Source organism: Heterocephalus glaber, unplaced genomic scaffold, assembly GCF_053883595.1.
Source record: "Heterocephalus glaber isolate CG9 unplaced genomic scaffold, H.glaber_assembly_v1.0 deba00001456, whole genome shotgun sequence".
Lineage (NCBI taxonomy): Eukaryota > Metazoa > Chordata > Mammalia > Rodentia > Bathyergidae > Heterocephalus > Heterocephalus glaber.
The window spans coordinates 897,553-906,180 of record NW_028258304.1 but is presented as its reverse complement, the minus strand read 5'-3'; the positions used below and the strand labels follow the sequence as shown (position 1 = coordinate 906,180).

The window sequence follows — 8,628 nt, the reverse complement described above, 5'->3', positions numbered from 1 at the left end:
GACCTTGTCTCACAAATACAAAAAAATTGTTCATTATGTCTCAGTTTATTTTTTAACAGCTTTATAAATGTTTTTAATACTATACATTTATCTTTTTATTGTCTGGGTATTTTTTGTTTGTTTGTTTGTTTTTCAGTGCTAGGGATTGAATCCAGGACCTCATGCATGCTAGGCAAACGCTCTACCACTAAGCTACACCCTCCAGTTCTACATTTGTCTTTGTATGAACTTTTCCATAGGTTTGTTGTATTTCAAACACACCAAGCTTAAAAAAATAAAAAAGAGGGGCCGGAGATTTAGCTCAGTGGTTCCACCACCTACCTGCCTTGCAAGTGCAAGTTCCTGAGTTTGATCTCCAGTACCAAAAATAAAAAATAAAGAAGAATGTAGAATTTGTCCCGGGCAAGAGGTGCAAGGAAAGTCACACAAAACTGTGTCCCTCTTAGGACATCCATTGTCTGAGGGCACCTGTGAGGGATCCTGTGGGGGTATCAGGCAGCCTATAGTGAGGAGTAGTGAGGGGGAGTAGTGAAGGGGAGCTGCACACCTTACAGGCTTCCCCTGAGTCTGCTGGGAGAGCTACTGCTATCTCCAGGCCCTGATTAGCATCAGACCAATGCCCTATAGGAGCCTCTGTAGCCTTAGACAAATCTAAGAGCACCACTTCCTGGACGGACCAACAGTGCAGCAGAAACTTTACTTTGTTGCAGCCCCCAAAGTGACTATGAACACTGGTCTTAGAGTAAGCCTTGAGCTTGACTCCAGATAGCACTTGCAGAACAGGGTTCTTAAGTCTGGGATCTGAGGATGGCTTCAGGAGTCTTTACATCTCAATAATATATTTAAAATTTTTGCATATGTGTCTTCTCAGAGGTAAGAGTTCATAGCTTCCGTAGCTTTTCAAAGGCATAGAGATCTGTAGAGGTTAAGAGACTGTGCTCTCTATATTTAGGTCAGTAATAGTAAAATAATAAGAAATCATTTTTGTTCATCATTCTCCTATGTTCTGGGCCTGATTGTCCTTTTTTGACAGATGAGGAAACTGAAGCTCTACATGTTGAGTAAGTTGCCCAGGGTCCCACAGTTAACTAGCCAGGTTCCTCTACCAGGGGTTGTGTGTTGGGGTTTTCTCACAGACAAGGGGGCTGGGGAGGTACTGGCATGAAGGGAGGCCTGCACCTCTCCTCCTGGTTCAGCACAGACAGAGGGTACAAGTGGGCTAGCTACTCAACAGGCTGGGATGCTATTGCTTATGCTCCAGGATGGGGCAGAAGCTGTCAGGCATAGCCTCCCTTTACATCCCGAAGGATAGGATAGGGAGGGGCTTTAAAAGGAACAAAGCAGTTTCCTTCTAGGTCTCTGAGGTAGTTGGAGGAAGAAGACCACCATGTAGCCTTGTCTCTGGCTTTTAGGTGGCCCTAGGGCTGGAGTGATCCTGGGGCTCCTTAGCAGTAGCAGGCTGGGAGCTATGCCTGGAAGTCTAGGAGGGGCAATGTGAGCATGAAGAGGAGTCAGGGCATGTGTGGGCTCAAACTGGAGGAATGAGCATAAGGTGTGTCCTCAGGGGTCAAACTGGCAGCACTAATGCAGGGTGGGGGAAACTGATGAGGCACACAGGCTTAACTAAACTACCTGGGGGTCAGGGCTGGCCTCAAGCCAGAGCAGCACTTAGAGAGAACTGGTTGTGGGGTGTGGCAGGATGCACTGGGATGGGGTGTGGCAGGAGTTGTGCCCATGACAGAATGTGGGATGGTAGAGGGCCAGGAAGTGATCTTTCTTCAGCCCTTAGCATCAACCCCACTAACACTGAGGGCCTGTCTTCTGAAAGGCAGGTTGACATATGTCTTGGAGTAGAGGGGCTGATGGCCACTCCTGTGTTTGTGACCAGCAAGTGGCTTTCTTTCTTCTCAGGCCCCACTCATAGCTCCAGCTATGGCTCTGATATTTTATTTTTTGATAGTACTGGGAATTGAACCCAGGGCCTCATGCTCTAGGCAAGTGCTCTACCACTGAGCTACACTCCCAGCCTGTTTTTCAAATTTTATTTTGAGACAGGGTCCTGCTAAGTTGTCCAGGCTAGCCTCAAACTTTTGATCTTCCTGTCTCAGCCTCCTGAGTTGTTGGATTATAGGCATATGTCCTATCTCCTGCTGTCCTGTTATCTCCTTAGCTTGAAAGTTTGTGAGTTATTTCTCATTCACATAAGATGTCAATTTAGAGTTAATTATGGGACTAAGTGGGGTGTCAGGAAAATGTCTGAACCATGGTACATAGTGTAGCTTTTCCAATCTTCTTGTAGAACCGAGGAGGCCAGGGCTTTGTGTAGTGTTGCATGGACTCAGGAGGGCTAAGGTGTGATTCTGAGCTCTTTTGATCACCACAAGCATGCCTGCATATATGTGGTTCTATTTGGTTTGGGTCAAGAAGAAGGGCACAGCAGAGGGCCTCATGATGGTTTGGGGCCCAGGTATGGGAGCCAGCTTGTCCAGGACAGAGGCCCTGTGCATCCGTGCTGCTGGAGGAGACGCCCAGCAGAGAGATGCCTGCATGCTCTCTAGCCCTCAGTCTGCTCGGCAGGTTGTGACAGGGAGGGGCCAGGGCTGGAGAAACCAGTCAGCCACTCAGTGAGTCAGGCCTCTGGCAGGCAGCCCCCAGCCCCAGGGCACCTGGTGACTCAGCTGATGACTGACAGACAGGGGACCCACAGACAGTGAAAGTGCTGGGAAAGGGCGGCACTGAGGGTAAACGAGGCTCCCACTTTCCCAGAGAGCCACATCCATGAACCTCTCTTCTTTCACCTCCTGTCCCTGCATCTGAACCTCCCAGTCCAAATCCATGTGCCTGGGGAAAGGACTGGCTAGGGACTCAGCTTCCTCCATCTCACATCACACAGCTGGACAGGGCCAGAGCTGGAGCCAGCACCACGTGTCCCCACAGGAGCAACAGGCTGAGGACCCCAGGAAGGGCAATGCTGGTTGCTCAGCCTCTCACCCTCCTCCTGACCGTCTGGGGAGTTAGCTCCTCTCTAACTCCAGGTACTCATGTTGGTGCCTCCACCCTTTCTCTGGGGGCAGGAAGATAGCCCTGCTGGCTGAGTGCCTAGTCCTGTCCTTTCCACGGCCAATCGGAGTCCTTCCTGGGATTGTTGTAGAAGATTGCTATTGGGAGAGAAGAGCTCTCCTCACCAAGCTGGTTCTAATCTTTCAATTTGCACACTAGGAAGTATTTCTTATATGTCACAGGTTGTGTAAAAAATACAGTGGACCCTCGAGTTATGACTGGCTTGACATACGAACAATTTGGGTTATGATTGGAATTTTAGTTTTAACTTACTAACAAAGTTTGGAGTTATGAACCGAATGCCAGCTGCTTGTGCTTCCCAATGGTCTCAGATACAGATTTAACCCTTAAAGAGTTCTGAAAGGAACATTACACATCCTTTCCTGTGTAGGGTTAATTGAGAAATCCTAGGCCAGTGTCTCTCTAGGACACTGAGATCTGCCTATATACAGGAGAGAGACTTTGAAGCCTTTAGAGAGGAGCCTGAATCTTCATTGACCAACTTGAGTTACAACCAGCTCTCATGAATAAATTGAGTTCATAAGTAAAGGGTCCACTGTATGTGTACAGATTAAAGCATAACAATAAGGCAAATACTGTAAAACCACCACTCAGGATGAGAAATTTACTGTGCCAGGCTTTGCATCAACCTCAGAGAAACTTGCCTCAATTACATTTTTTCCCTTCTTATCCACTATTTTGAATTTATCTTTCCATTTCCCAATATATCCCTAAGCAAAACAGTATTTCATGTTGACTGCCATTTAGTAAACAATTTTTATTTCCCTGGCTTCTTTTGCTCCACATTATGAATTTTAAGATTCCTCTAAGTTGAAGTATGGAGTTGTGAGTTTTTTTATTATTGTGTAATAGTGCATTATATATAATAAACATTTTATTTTGTCTATCCATCTTGCAGCTGATAAATATTTGGTTGCTTTGAGTTATTTGTATTATAAACAGTGTGGGCATAAACATTCTTGTCTCCTGATAGAAAAAGTCTACAGTTTCTTTAGATGCTGGTTGTAGGATCTGTGAGTGTTTGGCTGTACAAGAAGTTACCAAACTATTTTCCAGAGTTCATTCTTCCTGTATGGGAGTTATTCCTTAAACAGTCCGAATCTCCTGTCTGGAGAGTTTATTTGATGATACAGATGGGTTTCAGTGATACAGGGGCTTTTGGCATGGAATGCTCTATAACATGACCTCTCTAAAGCCTGCAGAAGCCCTCAGGAGACTCAGTGAGGGTGCCACGGAGCCTTATGCAAGCAAGAAAGGTCAACATTGTGGCCCATGGATGGCAGAGCAAGGGCAAAGATGAAGTGGTGGAGCAACAGGCTCTGATGACCTTACCCTCTGCTCTGGGATGGACACAGACCCCTGTTAGTGCTCACATGCAAATACCGCAAGAGAAAACCTTTCCACCCTGTGATGAGACATCTGGCACAAGGTTTTCCAGGCCATGGAAACCTCTGCTTGGCATAGACACATAGACCTCTGTACAGGAGAAATAAAGTCATAGCACACTTGTTTCCCTTCCTTCTCAATGAAAGATTTGAAATTCACTTTACCTCCGACAGAACCTATGAGAAAATAACAATACTGGGTAAATGGAGAAAACATGACATTTATGGAAATGGTCAATGAGTTTGAAAGAAGAAGATTGTATCAGTCATCTACTACTGTCTAACAAATGGAATAAAAACTTAGCAGCCTAACATAATAATAGCACTCTGATCTCTCTTGATTTGGTGGGTCAGGAATCTGGAAGATGCTTTGTGGGATGATTCTGGCTCTGGGGACTCTCCTGAGGTTGCAGCCTTCAACACGGTGGCTGGGGCTACCATAACTTGAAAGCCTGATGGGTCATGAAGATCCACTTTCAAGTGGCTCATTCACATGGGTGAAAGTTGGTGCTGGCAGGAGAGTTCATTTCTTCCTGGCTGGACCCCCGCATAGGGATGCCTGATGTCCTCAGCTCAGGATGGTGGCTTACCCAGGGTGAGAGGTGCAAGGACACGGGAGGAAGCTGCAGTGCCTTTTAAGGGCCTCGTCTAGCACCCAAAGTCACACAGTAGCACTGGGGCATCATGATGAGACTCCACTGGTTCTCTCAGGTCAGCTCTGGTTCACTAGGGCAAGTGTGCTCAAAAGGGCAGAATAGCAGGAGGGACATCCTGGAGGACAGCAGGGACTAACCTAAGGATTGGAACAGATGTCCCCCTGAGGGAAAGAGTTACTGTATAAAAGGAGCGAAAATTAAACCGAAGGACATGAATTAAAATATTTTACCCCTATCATTTCTATAAGACTCATTGTACTGGTGAAAAGGAACAATCTCAATAGAAAATTTCTTTTATATGAAAAATTGCAAATAGAAAAATTTAAAAGTATGTGCCACAAATAACATGAAACCAAATGATATTAGAAAACTAGCTTGAAAAATTCTAGAGAAAACATAAAAGCATAGAGAACTCAGGCAATACAATGTTTAGGAAGATGAAACAAAGGAAAAGGAGAAAAAGGATTTCTTCTTCCATTGGTTTACTTATTCATTCAACATGTATTTACTGAGCCTATTATGAACTAAAGTTTTAATTACTTTTTATAATCTACTATTTGTGTAATCAAAGAAATACAGTCATACCTTGATACTTGGCTGCTTTGAAACTTGTTGAATTCGGTACTCAACACTTCTCAATGGGAAAATTATGTCCTAGTACTCATCCTTTATTTTGTGTTCATTGCCTGATGACTCACTACCCTTTCTAACCAAAACAATTTTTTTAGTACTCTTCATTTTTGATGCGCTTTGGGCCTCCTGGAACCAATTATCAATGAGTACTGAAGTACCACGGTAATAGAAAATTTCCCTGATGTAAATTTTCCCTGATGTAAAGTGTAAACTATCAGATTTAAGAGGCAAATTAATATAAAAGAACTCATATATACTTGTAGTTTTGTGAAATCTCATGTTTCAAGAGTTAAGGAAAAACATGTTTAGTGTCTAGGCAGGAAAGAAAGAGGTCACACACAAACAGAGAAAAAGTGGCTTGTTCTGGTTTTCCTACACATAACCTTAAATTTCTGAACCTATTCAGACAAAATTCTGAACATATTTCAACAAAAACTTGAAAAATTCTGCACATAGCTAAGATATCATTCATATATAGGTCAAAAGAGAGACATTCTCAGATATGTAAGGACTTATGTAATCTGCCTGAAATACAATGCCCCAAAAAGGTCCACCAACCAATGGAGATATGAGTCAAATCAAGAACCCAAGAATGGAAGATGGAAAGAAGCATGACTAATTAAGCCAGTAAAGAATGGTTAATGTCTAAATCACTGTTTGGAACATGGTTATGAAACCAAATGCAAACATCAAAAATAATTCTTGAAGGAAAATAAATACAAATTCCAAACATGTAATTATTCTGATAAAAATTTAAGTGAGGGAAAGGCAAAAGAAGAAGTAAAAGTATCCTAAATTTCTTATCTTACTTCAGTACACTTATTACTTAATTCTTGATATTTGCTGAATTTTTTCTTTAAATACTTTGTCACTTCACTGGTACATAACTTTCGAATTATTATAGAAAAAGAGGCAAGAAAAATTGACCAATTAAGTAAATTCAGAAAAAGAAACAGCAAGTAAACATTAAACAAAGCACAAAATATTACAAAAACAATGTTATACACATCAGTTTCACAAGAAATATGAACATATAAAATTCTACACTGAATAGATGAAAACTACACAATTGTGTAAAAAGTATAAAAAACCAAAATATATACTGGTTTTTAGAAACACACAATGACGTGAAAATGCAAAAAACAAAGAAGTGAGAAAACATTAGTTTGAGAAAATACTAACAAAAAGAAAGCAGAAGTACAATATTAGTAGTATATGAGGTAGAATTCAAGGGAAGAGGGTATTATTTTATATTGATCAAGACCACCGTCCCCAGTAAAAATACATCATAAACTTTATGAACCGAATAACATCTCACTATAAAATAGAAAGCAAAAACTATTATAAACAAAAGAAGAAACACACAAATCAAGCCTTTGTGAAGATTTTAAACATACGATACTAAACAGTGGACTCTTGCACTATGACCAGCCTGAAATACAAACAACTTGGATTATAACCAGAATTTTAGTTTTAACTTATGAACAAAGTTTGGAGTTACGACCTGAATGACGGCTGCTTGTGCTTCCAGATGGTCTCAGATACAGATTTAACCCTTAACGAGTTCTGTAAGGAACATTACAACAACCTTTCCCATGTAAAGTTGAGAAATCCTGGGCCAATGTCTCTCTAAAGACACTGAGATCTGCCTGTATACAGGAGAGAGGCTTTGAAGGTTGTATAGAGGAGCCTGAGCCTTCAATTGACCAACTTGAGTTACAACCAGCCCTTGTGAGTGAATTGAATTTGTAAGTCAAGGATTCGCTGTACTTGCTAGGTCAAAGGGACTAAAAACTATATAGTGAGAAATTAAATAACATGGATATCACAATAAACAGAAAAAATGAAAACCCTGAGGTTCCACGTGAACAGGGCAGAATCACCTTCTAAGCCTGTGTTGCTTTCTTCAACCTGCTGGTGGCGAAGAGATGAATCTTTTATCCTTAGCCCAACCTAAAGGATTTCATGCAGGGATCAAAGCACACAATCACCACAGGTGCTTTGCACCAGACTCTCCCTCAGTTTGCAAAAATCTGTCCTCTGCTCTCACTCTGTATTCGCTTCACTCATTCACATTTCATTTTCCCACTCAAAAGTTACTTCAGAGAGGTCTCCTTGCCTCTCCATGGTGAGATTTTCCTACCAGCTCATACCTTCTCCAAGCCACTATCATCCTCTTATCTTGCTTTTGGCACATAACAACCACTACTCAATGTTGCACTATAATATAAACATTTGATTTGTTCACCTTTGTATACCCAGTGCTGGAAGTCTGCTTGGCCCACAATAGATGCTCAATAGTACAATTCATAAATGAATACAACTTTAAATGAAAAACTGAAACTTTTCTAAATTCTTTCTGTGAATCTAGATGAATTGTTCCTGACCAGGGGTGATTCTGGCCCCAGGGAACATTTGGCAATATCTGGAGGCATTTTCAGCTGTCACAACTTGAGGGTAAGGGTATTACTACAGGAGCTGGTGGATGTGAACTGGGGATGCTACTAACCATCCTCCAATGCATAGGACAGCCCCACAACAAAGAATTATCTGGCCCAAAATATTCAGAGCAAAGGAAAACTCTGCTATAGATCCATATCATCTACTTTATTTAGGAAAATACCTTCTTGGAATTTTAGAATTTGTAAATAATAAGATTTTTTTTTTTTTGGTACCGGGATCAATCTCTGGACCTTGCACTTTAAGATTTTAAAAGTCAAAAGTTTTAAGTGGTTGCCAAGGGATATGGGCGAGGTAAGGTTGAATAAATAAGGCGCACAGGATTTTAGGGCATTGAGTCTATTCTCTATGTACTACATAGGTAAATACCTCTCGTTAGACATGCGTCAAACCTATAGAAAATACAATACCAG

The 8,628-nt window shown here is 41.9% G+C and overlaps 1 non-coding gene across 1 annotated transcript; it reads right to left on the bottom strand.

Annotated features, from left to right (window-relative positions):
- Positions 1-1,954: 1,954 nt before the first annotated feature.
- Positions 1,955-2,024, bottom strand: Trnal-uag (transfer RNA leucine (anticodon UAG)). Its single transcript has one exon. It is a non-coding gene; the product is annotated as a tRNA-Leu (tRNA).
- Between the last annotated feature and the right edge of the window lie 6,604 nt (positions 2,025-8,628).